Raw genomic sequence first — 16,613 nt, forward strand, 5'->3', positions numbered from 1 at the left:
CAGGATTGAATCTCCGGAAGAAAACACTTATAAATTCTGTTGCCGACAATTGAAAAAATACAAATGGCTGCTGATTTCACGTGGATTAAAAAATAGTATAATGATCCTTACCTAATGTCTCTGGTCCACATATAAGTGGTGATGTAATCGCCATCACACTTAAAATAGTCTAAATTATTGCCTTATGTCCTTCACCCATGTGATTTGTACAAGTTTAAATGTCTGTAAGATAAGACATGAAGGGAGAACATGGTTTCAGAGCTGGATGCAGTAACACAATCCAAGCCATATTTATATATAAGAGTTCTAACACAGTAAACAAATTTCTTTTGATTGATTTGCACAGATTCGACCGACAAATATTACTCGGCTGTGTGAGAATTATACCATAGTCACAGTGAATGGACAGCTTCCCGGTCCAACTCTGTATGCTCGAAATGGCGACACACTTAATATTACAGTTATTAATAGAGCTCAGCACAATGCTACAATCCACTGGTAAATATAACTCTTTTATTTTAGGAATGTGATTGTAGACAGTCAATTCCATTGATGATTCAAGATCCATTAACAATAATTTGATTTTTCAGGCATGGAATCAGACAGATTCGTACAGCATGGTCTGATGGACCTGGGTACATTACACAATGCCCTATCCAACAAGGGGGGAAATTTACGTACACATTCACCATTATTGATCAGGAAGGAACGTTGTGGTGGCATGCCCATGTGTCATGGCTCCGTGCAACAGTTCATGGAGCAATGGTCATCCTTCCAAAGAAGGGTAGCTCATACCCGTTTACCCACCCACATGCCGAGAATCCTCTAGTACTCGGTAAGGGAAAGTATAAACGTGCACAACTAGATCTCTTATAGTTTTCTTAGATGACTCTCTTAATCTTTCTTAATACTAAGACCCATGAAGCTGTAAAACTAGTTATAGAAAATCATCAGACAACTTTTTTTCTCTCCTACATTCCGTATTCTGCTCATTTGGCTCTAGACTAGAATTACAATTTGGACTATTCTCTAAAGCAAACAGCCTTTGCAGGAAAGTAAACCCCACAAAAAATAAATAAATCAGGATATGATATTTATTGATCAAATTTACTTAACCGACTCTCTTGATCAATCTTCAGTATTAAGATTCATGAAGCTGTCAGATCAGTTACAGAGAAGAATTAGCAGTACACATTGGAAGCACAACAACGAAGCAAAGCTTTAACTAGCGTTTGGATATTTCTTTATAGCTATCTTTTTGAAAAAATAGTTTTAAAGGATAATCTAGCCATAATGTAGCTATCATTTATTTATGGAAACATGTCAGCATGTACATCTGACTTCTTTATGGAATTTTTAAATATTGTCAATCCTTGATAACTTGTAAAAAGTAGAGATTTCAATAAACTAGAGAGTGACAGTTCGCAATTAACAAAATTAGATCTATGAATTAAAAAATAAATCTGTACTCATCAAATTGACCCAATTCTTAAATTCAATTCAATGATAACAACAATTTATTACAAAATTCTAAATAATGAGAGCACCCACTCTTTCTATTTTTTCTATACCAAAACAATTTAAATATATGCATTATTCATCTCCATCATTCCCAAAACTTACTTTATTCCTTTACAATATTTAATAATATAATATTATCAGTTCCATAGGTCATGGAAAAATTAATGTAGGTTAAAGTTATAGCGAATCATACGTATTTCATTTCCGAGTGTTGTAGTTACAGTGTATTACTGCTTTAAGAAAGTTTTCATTTTTTATTCTTACAAGATTACGTTTGATATTGTGTCAAGTGGAATCCTTTCATATATCATGTCAACTATAAATTCTAAATTGAAATAAGAATTATATACTGGGATCTTAAAACTTATGCTGTATCTGTGAAGTGTTAGTGATTTTGAATAGAGAATGTGTTTGTGATTCATAGTTTTCCATCTTTTAGACTTTTCCCTTGTGCGTTCACACTGGATTGTCCCTGCGACTCTAATTACTTGACCTAAATAATAATATTGAACAGGGGAGTGGTGGAACAGTGATCCCATCGAAGTGGAAGCTGAAGCAAATCTGACTGGAGGTGCGCCGAATATCTCAGATGCTTTCACCATAAATGGACAGCCAGGAGACCTCTATTCCTGCTCAACATCAGGTATCAATTTTCTCTTTTCTTGAAAAAGGCTTTAGATTTAGATTCGATTCGGTAAAATTATTCGATTTTGAGTCGATGGGTAACCCATTAGTAATTAATTCTACACATTTTAATCCAGAAACGACCACTGTGAATACAACTAAGGCACACCCAATTTCATTTCTAACAAAACAAAATCAACACTGAAAACATATTCAGCAGTGAAATTTTATATGTGCAGGAACAACAAAGTTCTCTGTACAACAGGGAAAAACCTATCTTCTTCGTATTGTCAATGCTGCAGTCAATAATCACCTCTTTTTCAAGGTTGCATCACACAATCTTACAGTGGTATCCGTGGATGCCTCCTACACAAAGCCATACACAACTGACATTCTCATGTTAACATCTGGTCAGACTACAGACGTTCTTCTCACAGCCAATCAAGTGACAGCCAAATACTATATTGGGGCCAAAGTATACACTACTCAAGCTGAAGCAAATATTGATAACACCACAACAACCGCCATTATGAGCTACGTGGGTTCTAATGCAACTGCCACTCCAATCATTCCAGAGCTTCCAATATACAATGATGCTGGAAAGAAACAGGGGAGCAAAAAACAGAACAAAAAAAACAGGGCAGATAAAAGAAAACAGATTTTAAATCAACAATCCATTCTTTTCATTCTATCACAGAACTGATTACAAAATGCCTCATATTATTGAGGTCTGCTCATTTTGTAGACTCAGAAAAATTCAAATATCATGACTCCCCTATTCTTCTGCTGCTATACAAAATGTTCTTTTGCTGCTATGCAAAACCCCTGTTCTTCTCTTTCATTGACTGGTTCTGCAGCTCTTTTTTTGGGCACACACTTTTTACATATATATTTCAAAACTACATATATTTTCTTTCTAATCATATGTCACACAATAAACAAAAAAAAAACATATTAAAATTGAAGTTTCTAGATCACCGTGGAAAGATCTAAGAGGAAGATTTTGCCATCAAAAACAAGTTGGCATTTGTCCTTTGTTTGATCAGAAGACTGCAGATGACAAGACAGAATACCACGAGAGGAAGAAAGGAAATACGGCAGCATTAGTTTTGGTAGTTGGTGATTAACTCCAACACTCCTCCTTAATCACAACTGCCATCTACAATACCCAAGTTGTTTCGTTGATGCACAAAACTTTCTTTTCCCAATGATTTGGTGAAGATATCAGCAAGTTGGTCTTCTGACTTACAATGTTCCAAAATTATTTCTCCATTGTTGATCAGCTCCCTGATGAAGTGATACCTTGTGTCTATATGCTTGCTCCTTTTGTGAAATATTGGATTTTTTGACAATGCTATAGCTGAGTTCATACCTATCCAAACGGCTTGACACTTTCTTGTTCATACCTCAATTCTTTCTTGCACTTTCTTGTTCATACCTCAATTCTTTCAACATTCTTCTCATCCAAACGGCTTGACACGCTGCCCCTGTAGCTGCTACATACTCTGCTTCAGCTGATGAAAGAGTAACAATTGGTTGTTTCTTTGAAGCCCATGATACTACGCCTGATCCAAAATGAAAAGCATAACCAGAAGTGCTCTTCCTATCATCTATGCTGCCAGCACAATCACTATCCGTGTATCCTATAAGCTTGAAATCATTTGACCTTGAGTAAAATATTCCATAATTCTTTGTTCCACTAACATATTTCAAAATTCTTTTTCCAGCATTCCAATGTGTAACTTTTGGAGACTCCATGAACCTTGAAATGAGACTAACTCCAAACATTATATCTGGCCTTGTGGCTGTTAGATACATGAGACTACCAACAAGTTTTTTATACAAAGTTGGATTTACATTAGCTCCTTTGTCATTTTTACTCAACTTCAAACCTGTCACTATTGGTGTTGGTGCTGATTTGCAATTCATCATATTAAACCTCTTCAAAATATCATTTGCATACTTAGATTGTGAAATGAAAATACCTTTATCATTTTGACTTACTTCAATGCCAAGAAAATATCTCATTAAACCCAAATCAGTCATCTCAAATTCTTTCTTCATAGCTGATTTGAACATGCCAGTTGAAAGATCACCAATGAATATCAAGTCATCAACATATAAACAAACAATTATGATCTCACCTTGCTCATTCATCTTGGTATACAATGTAGGCTCACTACTGCACCTATTGAATCCATTTTGTAAAAGATAACTATCAATTCTGCTATACAATGCTCTTGGGGCTTGTTTGAGTCCATAAAGTGCCTTTTTGAGCTTGTAAACCTTGTTTTCATGACCCAAAATCTCATATCCTGGTGGCTGGTCCACATAGACTTCTTCTTCTAAAATACTATTTAAGAAAGTTGATTTCACATCCACTTGATATACTGCCCACTTGTTTCGAGCTTCTATGGCTAGTATTGTTCTCACGGTGTCTAAGCGGGCAACCGGTGCAAATGTCTCATTGTAGTCTACCCCAGGTTGTTGTGAATAACCTTTTGCCACCAACCTTGCCTTGTGTTTTTGTACATCTCCATTTGCATTCAATTTTGTTTTGTAAACCCACTTCACTCCTATCACCTTTTTTCCTTGTGGAAAACTAACTAACTCCCATGTTTCATTCTTTTCAATTGCATCAATTTCTTCATCCATTGCTTGCACCCATTTTTCTTCCTTAATAGCTTCTTCAAAATGAATTGGATCATCTACATGCGAGTATAAAGCAAAAAGAGAAGTCTGACCTGCATTATTTTCACCTTCATTTTGTTCATAAATCTCCCTTAAACTTTTGATTTTTTGTCTCCTCAAGCTTGCTAATGTAGGATTGGACATGTCACTTGCATTTGTTGAATGTGGGCTTGATGGTCCAGCACCAAGACTGCCAATTGAAGATGGTGTTACTTGCACATTTGATGGAGTATTTGCTTTAGTGTGTGGGGCTGTCCTTACACTTGATGGTGTCATTTGTTGTCCACTTTGTTGACCTTGAACAGCTATAGGAGGAGTCGCATTTGAAGCAATACTTGCTGATATAAAATCTTCATTTTCTTCTTGTGGTATGTTGGCTGCAATATTGATTGTTTTGTCCAAAGTTCCATCCCATGCTTCATCTTCTATGAACTGCACATCTCTGCTGATTATAACCTTTTTGCTGATTGGATTGTATAACTTGTATGCCTTTGACTCATCACTATATCCCACAAATATACATTTTTCTCCTTTGTTGTCCAACTTTCTTCTCAACTCATCTAGCACATGTGTGTATGTCACACATCCAAATACTCTCATATGAGAAACATTATGTTTTCTTCCACTCCATGCTTCTTCCGGAATCATATTGATAACACTTTTAGGAGGAGATCTATTAATTATATATGCTGCACATGCTCCTGCTTCAACCCAATACTCATTTGACAAATGCTTTGCCTTCAACATGCTTCTTGCCATTTCCATTATTGTTCTATTTTTTCTTTTAGCGACACCATTTTGTTGTGGGGTATACCTTGCAGTAAATTGTTTGTGGATTTCATGGTCTTTGCAAAATCTTATGAAGTCATTTGAGATATATTCACCTCCTCTATTTGTTCTCAATGCTTTGATGTAGTGCCCACTTTGTTTCTCAACAAGAACCTTGAATTGACAGAAATAATGAAACACCTCATGCTTATGTTTTAGAAAGTAGACCCAAATTTTTCTTGTGAAGTCATCAATGAATGTCAAGAAGTAGTAGCTCCCACCAATGGAAGGTGTTTGCATTGGTCCACACAAATCTGAATGAATAATCTCTAATGGTTTGTTTGCATGAATTGACTTTCCGGCTGGAAATGATTCTCTATGTTGTTTACCCAAAATACATCCTTCACATATTCTATCCGGTTTTTCTATTAGTGGCAACCCCATCACCATTTTATTCTTATGCAATAAGTTTAAGTTTCCAAAGTTTAGATGCCCAAATCCTAGGTGCCATAACCAATTTTCATCTTTAATTTCAGCTTGATAAACTACTTGGGGGACTGTTGCAACTTTTCCTTCATGCACTCATGGATTCATTGTGTTATGTTCTTGAGAAAACTCTACTTTCAAATCTGGTTTTATCCTTAGGGGAAACATTCTATTGCTTGTCATTTGGACTTTTGCTATGAGTTGATTGCTTGGAAATTTGTCTAAAATTGTGCATTCTTTGTTCTTGAAATAGACTCTATACCCTTTTTGAATGAGCTGCCCTATACTCATTAAGTTATGTTTCAGTCCAGGAACAAAATAGACATCTGAAATATACTTTTTCTCCCCCATTTTGGTTAGAACGTTGACACTACCTTTACCCATAACTGAAACTTTGTTGTCATTTCCCAATGTTACATCTGATTTTACACTCTCATCCAAACTAGAAAACATTTCCAAATTTCCAGTCATATGATTGCTACAACCCGAGTCTAAAAACCATATATCTTTCTCACTTTCTTGTGCAACATTACAAGCGATGAACATGTTGTCCTGAGTTTGATTTTCCTTGGTAAAATTTGCACTTTGTTGTCTAGAATCATATTGCTTCTTTCTACATTCATTTATGTAATGCCCAAATTTCTTGCAATAATGACATTGGACTGAGGATTTGTCATACCTTTGGCTTTGGGGTTGATTTTGAGTTGATGTTTGATAGTTGCCTCTTCCACTTGAGCTTGATGGGCTGCTACCTCTTCCACTTGAGTTTGATGGGCTGCCTCTTCCACCTCTATATGAATTTCTTCTTCTACCTCTGAAATTTGTTCTTCCCCTGCCTCTACCATGGCTGATTGAAACTTGTGTCCTGAATGCATGCTCCAAATTTGAATTTGTTGACCTGCTTAGTCTATGCTCATGAGAAATGAGTGAAGCATGAAGCTCATCCACTGAAAATTGTGAGAGATTCTTTGTCTCTTCTATGGCCACCATAATAGATTCAAATCTTGTAGGCAAACTTCTCAAAACCTTTTCAACCACTCTTCTTTCTTCAAGGTTTTCACCATGAGTTCTGATTTGGTTTACCAATCCAATGATTTGAGTGAAAAATGATTCTATTGTATATGATTCTTTCATGTAGATGGTCTCAAAATCCCTTCTTAACATTTGCAACTTAGCTATTTTTACCTTTTCCATTCCTTGATAGGTTGTTTGAAGAATGTCCCATGCTTGCTTGGACTTTGTTGCTGTTTGAATCCTTGGAAAAATGCTTTCATTCACTCCTTGAAAGATGAGGAAGAGGGCTTTTGAGTCTTTCTTTTTATTTTCCTTCAATAAGTCTTTCTCTACTTGAGTTAATGCATTATATGTTGTTGCATCTACTAGTTCTTGGTAGCCATTTTCAACAAACTCCCATAAATCTTGTGCACAAAATAATGTCTTCATTGTGATTGCCCAATAATCATAATTTTTCCCATTAAACTGTGGGAGCTGTGGATTTGTCAAACTTGTGCTTGGAGCTACTATTATAGACTGTGAAAAACCCTTCTATCTCTTTGAAAAAATTCCTCAATCACTTCACCCAATAACCTTTAACCTTCAGCTCTAATACCACTGCTGGAAAGAAACAGGGGAGCAAAAAACAGAACAAAAAAAATAGGGCAGATAAAAGAAAACAGATTTTAAATCAACAATCCATTCTTTTCATTCTATCACAGAACTGATTACAAAATGTCTCATATTATTGAGGTCTCCTCATTTTGTAGACTCAGAAAAATTCAAATATCATGACTCCCCTGTTCTTCTGCTGCTATACAAAATGTTTTTTTGCTGCTATACAAAACCCCTGTTCTTCTCTTTCATTGACTGCTTCTGCAGCTCTTTTTCTAGGCACACACTTTTTACATATATATTTCAAAACTACATATATTTTCTTTCTAATCATATGTCACACAATAAACAAAAAAAAAACATATTAAAATTGAAGTTTCTAGATCACCGTGGAAAGATCTAAGAGGAAGATTTTGCCATCCAAAACAAGTTGGCATTTGTCCTTTGTTTGATCAGAAGACTACAGATGACAAGACATAATACCACGAGAGGAAGAAAGGAAATACGGCAGCATTAGTTTTGGTAGTTGGTGATTAACTTCAACAAATGACACTGAAATTGTGACCACATTTACCCAATCCTTACAAAGCCTGGCTTCAGAGGAGCATCCGGTGGGCATTCCCCAAAGCATAAGCGACAGTAGTATCATAACCGTAGGAATTGGTTTACATCCTTGTGAAACCGGTGGTACCTGTAGTGGCCCTAACAATACCAGAGTCACATCCAGTATGAACAATGTATCTTTTGTGCTGCTAGAAGTTGCCATTCTGCTGTTGAGAAACATGTGTCTCAACCTTGCAGTCTTTTTCTGGAAAATTCCAAAATTTGTTTGAGGTAGTTTTCCACATGTTTATGCATTGGAAAATGGTTAGTGAGTTGTTAAAAAAATGAGTCTTGTCCATAGTAGAATATAGGTGGGCCATTTTTAGAGCCTTAGTGACTCATTTTGTGACTTTTAAGAGGGTTTAAGCTAGGGGACAAAATTATGGATGGGATTACTATTTTAACCTGGTTGTTTTTCCATTTTGGAAATGTAAATGTCAAAAATGGGCACCATGTGGCATGGTGGTTAAGCCCATGGTTTTGTAAAACCACAAGTGGTTTCTAGGTTGTAAAATCACTATAAAAGGAGGGCTTGGGGAGGAGTTTGATAATTGAGTTTTTTGAAAGACTGGATGCTAGAAGGAGTCTCTTTGAGTTCGAGTTGTGGTGATGTGCTCCTGTAAGAACTTGCATTGCAAGTGTATTGTAATCAGCTTGATTTGATAATACATTGTGCGAGTTTTGGAGGGTGGGGTTTTTCTCCCAGAAGGGTTTCCCCATGGTAATCACTGTGTTATGTGTTCATTGCTATTTTGTTTATGCTTTATTGTGCATTTCTTGATATCTTAGTAATATTTAAGTTGAAAGTTGCATAACCGTCCTCTCAAGATTAGCGTAGGAAGCGTTTCCGCACACCTTTGCTTCCTTACAAGTGGTATCAGAGCCTGGCCAATTTTGGTTCTATTTAATGGGTATAGGATTTTTTGAGCTAATCAAGGTTTGAGTGGGAGCTTGTGCAGAGTTTTTCATTTCTATATTACAGGATCGTAAAGATGGCAAGTATATCAGGGAGGATTGATGTAGATAAGTTTTCTGGCACAAACTTTGAGATATGGAAGCTGAAGATGGAAGATTTGTTGATTGATCAAGATCTATGGGATGCGATTGATGAGAATAAGCATAGGCCCGTAGATCAGACTTTAGCCACACAATATGATGTGACTGATAGAAAAGCTAAAGGTCTCATCAGATTGTGTCTAGCAGACTCTATTCTGATAAATGTCCATGAAGAATCTACTGCAAAGAAGTTTTGGAAGAAGCTAAGTGAGATCTACCAAGCGAAATCACTTGTGAACAAGATCTTCTTAAGGAAGAAATTGTATTCTTTGAGAATGGAAGAAGGTGGATGAATTTTTGAGCATCTGGAAAGCTTTAATATGTTGGTAACTCAGTTGACCTCTATTGGGGTGCTAATGGATGAAGAAGAAAGGTGCCAAATCCTGCTATGTTCATTGCCAGACTCATGGGACAGCCTTGTGATGGCCATAGGGAGCACTGTAGTCGTCTTGAAGATGGAGGATGTTGTTGGTTCTCTACTTTATGAGGAGATGAGAAGGAAGGTCTCTCTGAATGCCAAAGAGGCTTTGAGTGTTCGAGGAAGACCAAAAGAAAGAGGCAAGAATGAAAAGCAGCATGGCCGTTCTAAGTCCAAGAATAAGGGGAGATCAAAATCTCTTGCGAAGTCCAAGGCAATCTGCTCGAACTGTGGCAAACCCGGACACTTCCGAAAGGACTGCAAAGAGGAGAAGAAAAAGAAGAAGAAGAAGCAAGATTCTGATTCTGAGTCTGAGAAGGAAGATGGAGATGCTTTCATCGCGGCCTTGGCCACTCGTGCAGGTGACAATGCATGGTTAATAGACTCAGGTGCATCTTTCCGCATGACTCCTAATAGAAACTGGTTTAGTAAGTATGAAAATTTTGATGGTGGTAAGGTGTATTTGGGTGATAACTCAGTACATGATATTGTTGGTCATGGAAGTATTCGTGTGAAATTTTCTGATGGTAGAATTAGAAGATTTGATGGTGTCTTGCATATCCCGGGACTAGCAAGGAATTTGTTATCTGTTAGCAAGCTAATAGATGCGGGTGTGCATGCATAGTTTTCTGAAGCAGGTGTGAAAATGGTAAGAGGTGCTATGGTGATAGCAAGAGGAAGCAGATTGGGTACACTATACTAGCTTGATGTAGGCACAGTTGAGTGCAATAGTACTTCTGATAAGATTGTGAAAAAGACTACTCAGTTGGAAAAGGAGAGGGTTTCTCTTTCAACAGATGGTCATGGTTTTTGGGTACCCAAGGGTGCTCTGTCTACTGAATCAAAGTTGCCTGCAGAGAAGACCATGTTATGGCACCAGAGACTTGGCCACATAGGTGAGAAGGGTCTATGGACCTTGAAAAATAAGAACCTTGTTGATGGGTTGAATGATTGCAATCGTGAATTTGATTTTTTTGAGCATTGTATCTATGGTAAACAAAACCGCATTCAGTTTTACTCGAGTTCTCATAAATCTTCATGTATTTTGGATCTAATCCATCAGATGTATTTGGTCCAGTTGATGTTCCTTCTATTGGTAGATCATTTTATTATGTTTCTTTCATTGATGATTTCAGTACAAGAACATGGGTTTATTTTCTTAGGAGTAAAACTGAAGTTTTCAGTCATTTCAAAGTATTTAAAGCAATGGTTGAGTTGCAGACTGGAAAGAAAATAAAATGTTTGAGAACTGATAATGGTGGTAAATTTTGCTCCAATGATTTTGACACATTTTGTAAAGATTGTGGTATTAAAAGAGAGAAGACAACTCTGTATTCTCCACAACAGAATGGAGTTGCATAAAGAATGAACAAGACCTTGATGGAGAAGGCTAGGAGTATGCTGAGTGGAGCTGGACTAGAACAAAAGTTTTGGCCTGAAGCTGTAGCCACTGCCTGCTACCTGATAAATAGGTCTCCTACATCAGCTCTTGTTGATAAGATGCCAATGGAAGCGTGGTCGGGCCACAAGCCTTCACTTAGACATCTAAGAGTGTTCGGTTGCGAAGCATATGCTCATGTGCCAAAGGAGAAGCAGACAAAATTCGACAACAAAGCTGTTAAATGTATTTTCATCGGATATAGTTATGGTGTAAAAGGATACAAGCTTTGGAATCCTATTGAACAAAATGTATTTTATTCAAGAAGTGTTATTTTTAGAGAAACTAAGCTTTCTTCTATTATAGTGCAGCCAAAACAAACAGGACAAAAGAAAGATGCGATTCAACTACCTACTACACTGGAGAAAGTTGAATCAAGGCCCTTAGAAAGACAAGAAGTCGAGGAGAGCTCTATGAGTTCTGAATCATCAGAGGAAGAAGAGGTACCTGAAGCTGAAGTTGAACCAGATCTTGCTTGAAGGTCTACTAGACAAAGGAAACCACCTGAAAGGTATGGGTATTCTCCTGATGATTGGAGATGCATATTTGCATTGAATGCTAACATTGATGAACTGAGATTTGTAGAAGAGGCTCTTGGTATGAATGATTCAGAGTCCTAGAAAATAGCCATGGATGAAGAAATGGCAGCTCTTAAGAGGAATGAAACATGGGACCTTGTACCATTGCCTGAAGGACGAAAGCCTGTTGGTTGTAAATGGGTGTTCAAGAAGAAGATGGGTTCAGATGGAAGCATTGAGAAGTATAAAGCACATTTGGTTGACAAAGGTTACTCTCAGGTTGAGGGAGTAGATTATGGTGAGATTTTTTCTCCAGTAGCCAAAATGACATCCATTAGATTTTTACTTTCTATTGCAGTAGCCTATGATCTAGAGATCGAGCAAATGGATGTGAAAACAACTTTCCTTCATGGAGATTTGGAGAAGAAATTTTACATGACATAGCCAGAGCACTATGCGATGAAAGGTAAAAGTCATTTGGTCTGTAAGTTGAAGAAATCCTTGTATGGTTTAAAACAGAGTCCTAGGATGTGGTACCAGAAGTTTGATACATATGTATTGAGTTTGGGATTTGTGTGATCTAAATCTGATCACTATATATATTTTAAATCTGATGGTGATCATTTCTTGGTCATTGCCCTGTATGTCGATGACATGTTGTTTATTGGCAAAGGAAAAGATTTGATTGCAGAGTTAAAATCTCAGCTCTCGATAAAGTTTGAAATGAAAGATCTTGGTGCAGCTAGGTACATTCTGGGAATGGAGATTGTAAGAGATAGACAAAACAGAAAGCTTTGGCTAGGCCAGAGCAAGTATGTTGGTACTATTTTGAAAAGATTTAGTATGCAGGATTCAAGACCATTGAGTGTTCCTATTACAATGGGAACAAATCTTTCTAGTTCACAGTGTCCTACATCCCCATTGGAGATGGAAGAGATGAGTCGAGTACCATATCAGAGTACTATTGGAAGTTTGATGTATGCTATGGTCTGTACAAGACCAGACATTGCCCAAGCAGTGGGAGTTCTTTTTCGTTATATGTCTAATCTAGGAAGAGCACATTGGGATGCAGTAAAAGGAGTTTTCAGATACTTGAGGGGTACTTCAGAGTACTCGATATGTTTTCATGGAATAGGAAATGAGCATTCCTTAGATATTCGAGGCTATGTGGATTCAGACTGGGCCGGTGATGTTGATAGAAGAAGATCCACTAGTGCATATGTGTTTACATTATTCGGTGGTGCAATCAGTTGGATGAGCAAGCGATAGGCTGTGGTCGCTTTGTCCACTACTGAGGCTAAATATATGGCAGCTACTCATGCCTGTAAGGAAGCCATCTAGCTAAAGAGATTGTGTTCAGATATAGAGTTCAAACAGGGTGCAGTGACAATTTACAGTGACAGTCAGAGTGCAATCTGCCTAGTGAAGAACCCTACTTTTCATGCCAGGACCAAGCACATTGATGTACAATATCATTTTGTGAGAAATGTGATTGAGGATGGCAAGGTGAAGCTGGGAAAGGTAGAAACATTGGTGAATGTTGCTGATGCATTAACTAAGCCTGTGAGCACAGAGAAATGCAGATGGTGTTCAGAGTCTATGGGCCTCTCGGCCCCTAGCAATTAAGTCCATGATATTTTGGATCCCCTGACTCTTGCAAGGTGTTCGACAAGTGGGAGAATGTTGAGAAACATGTGTCTCAACCTTGCAGTCTTTTTCTGGAAAATTCTAGAATTTGTTTGAGGTAGTTTTCCACATGTTTATGCATTGGAAAATGGTTAGTGAATTGTTAAAAAAATGAGTCTTGTCCATAGTAGAATATAGGTGGGCCATTTTTAGAGCCTTAATGACTCATTTTGTGACTTTTAAGAGGGTCTAAGCTAGGGGACAAAATTATGGACGGTATTACTATTTTAACCTAGTTGTTTTTCCATTTTGGAAATGTAAATGTCAAAAATGGTCACCATGTGGCATGGTGGTTAAGCCCATGGTTTTGTAAAACCACAAGTGGTTTCCAGGTTGTAAAATCACTATAAAAGGAGGGCTTGGGGAGGAGTTTGATAATTGAGTTTTTTGCAAGACTGGATGCTAGAAGGAGTCTCTCTGAGTTCGAGTTGTGGTGATGCGCTCCTGTAAGAACTTGCATTGCAAATGTATTGTAATCAGCTTGATTTGATAATACATGGTGCGAGTTTTGGAGGGTGGGGTTTTTCTCCCAGAAGGGTTTCCCCACGGTAATCACTGTGTTATGTGTTCATTGCTATTTTGTTTATGCTTTATTGTGCATTTCTTGATATCTTAGTAATATTTAAGTTGAAAGTTGCATAACCATCCTCTCAAGACTAGTGTAGGAAGCGTTTCCGCACACCTTTGCTTCCTTACATCTGCAAGCTTATCAGTTCGGTGTTAATGGAGTCTTTAGCACCAAATTTCCTTCACATCCACCAGTTGTGTATAATTATACTGGTGATGTACCCAAAACCCTGTGGGCTCCAGTTTCTAAAATGAGGGTGAAAGTGATTGAATATAATGCCACAGTTCAGATTGTGTTCCAGGGAACCAGTATCTTCCAGGAAGATAACCATCTAATGCATATTCATGGTTATGACTTTTATGTTGTAGGAGAGGGTTTTGGAAATTATAATAATGATACAGATCCAAGCTCTTTCAACCTAGTCGATCATCCACAATGAAATATTGTGGGAACTCCTGTGAATGGATGGACTGCTGTCAGATTCAAAGCTACCAATCCAGGTAATGAACAACGTAACAATTCTGTCATGATTCTAGATATGATTTAGGAGTACTAAAAATTGAAATTTGGAAATATGTATGGAATACTGAAGGATTGTTTGATTTGTACAGGTGTTTGGTTCGTACATTGTCACTTTGATGATCATGTAACATGGGGGTTAAGCATGGTTTTACTAGTGAAGAACGGTCACAGTGAGCTTGAAAGTTTGAAGGGTCCTCCCAATGATCTCCCAGAATGCTAGTGCAGATTATAACATCAAAATTTTTGTTCTCGTGTTAATCACCCTAGCGTGCTCTGGATTTTATTTTAGAGACGATGCTTCAATGAATTCATCCATAAGATATAGTGAGTGATGTATGCTATTAAAAAGGAATGATAAAGCTTATCCTTATGTTTTTAGTTCAACTATATTACCTTAGGAAGAGTATTCCAGTGTCATTAAGTGTATTTGTTGCTTTGTATTTGTAATAGTAATTGAATATTGTATTTTGCGAACAATAGATCCCTTTGCTAGTTTTTTCAGTCAATATTTAGAGTTCTCAACAAGTTTATATACATTTAATAATATTTGTCTTTTGATTAAAATTGGTATATAAATGATCAAATTACATTATAGTTTTAAGAAAGAAATATTATGAAAATTGAAAAAAAAAAATTTAATTGTTGAAAACTTTGGTTATATGATAGTTTTCTCATATGATTTATTAGTTTACAGGTCTTGTTTATAGATAAATAACATTTAATGATAGTAGTGAGAGTTAATGATAGTAGTGAGAGTTGGAAGAGCCACTTACAGAAAGTACAACAATGTCAAGAGTAGAAGCAATGAATGTAAAGACATAAAAACCAAAACCATCAACAAATTGAAAACCTAAGACTTGATTTAGCATAACAAAGACCATAAAAACAACAAGAGGTGCAAAATCTAAACCAATATTTCTTTTTCTTTTAAAATAAAATAAAGGACCTAAAGTAGCAGAATATGAAGCAAACTTAAGATGAAAGTGATTAAAATAGGAACCATGTAATGCACGAGGATCTGAACAAAATGTTGAATTTTGAAGCTGCCTTGTCTCCTTAGAGCCATCTGATTTAACAAATAAAATAGCAGAAAATAGCCAATTATAATAATAGACGAATTGCAAAAAAAAATCACAATTCAGAAAAAGAGTGCCCTGTTCTCACAAAGAACATACAATCTATATTACTGCTGTGAGAACATACAATCTATATTACTGCTTGTAGAAAAAAAAGAGAGACTGGCTATTTAATAAGTTCACAGCTTTAAACAAAACAATAGTTACACTGTAAAAAATCTTGCATATCATGTGTCTATGTTTAGATTGTTGTTCACTAGATTCATGCATAATTATCAGCATTACAAAAAAGATTAAAATTATGGTGGAACTAGAGTTGCATGTCCCATTTAATTTGCATTGTTTAAAATCTAAAATCTAAACTAAGCTTTATCACCGAATGAGCTAATTGGAAAAAATTGCATGCATATAGGATTCTTTATATGCTAAACTAAAAAAATATTAACTATTCTAAAATTATATTCAACCCTCCTAAATTTAGCTTGTTGCATGGTGGTGTTTGGTGGTTGATCTTGGATCATGTGGTGGTGCATTATAGTGGAGGGTAAATAGTCAAGCTTGCAGCCGCATGATCGGTGGATTCGAAGAAAATGGTAATGCATGGAGATGCATGCTCGAGAAACATCAATTCACCACATACTCTTCCTTGATGCTGAGAGGGTTCACAATCTTATCTCATAGAGCTAAAAATTGAGCTTTGGCAACCGCCTTAGTGAGTATATCTGCTAGCTGATCCTGAGTGCTGATGTGATTCAATTCAACGTCCTTCTTCAACACCAAATCTTGTATGGAGTGATATTTCATATCAAAATGCTTTGTTCTACTATGATGAACTAGATTCTTTGCTAACTTGATGGCACTCACATTGTCACAATAAATCACTATAGGTTGAATTTGCTTTTCTACAATTTCTTCCAAAAAATTTCTGAGCCAAAGAGCTTGTGTACCTGCTAAGGTAATTGCAACATACTCTACTTATGTGGATGAGAGGGAAACAATGATTTTCTTTTTTGAGCTCTATGTAATCAAA

The 16,613-nt window shown here is 36.6% G+C and overlaps 1 pseudogene; it reads left to right on the forward strand.

The window, feature by feature from the left end:
- The first annotated feature begins 249 nt into the window (after positions 1-249).
- On the forward strand, positions 250-14,727 carry LOC131045071 (laccase-3-like; annotated as a pseudogene).
- The last annotated feature ends 1,886 nt before the right edge of the window (positions 14,728-16,613 follow it).

This window comes from Cryptomeria japonica, chromosome 9 (genome assembly GCF_030272615.1).
Source record: "Cryptomeria japonica chromosome 9, Sugi_1.0, whole genome shotgun sequence".
In the NCBI taxonomy this organism is placed as follows: domain Eukaryota; kingdom Viridiplantae; phylum Streptophyta; class Pinopsida; order Cupressales; family Cupressaceae; genus Cryptomeria; species Cryptomeria japonica.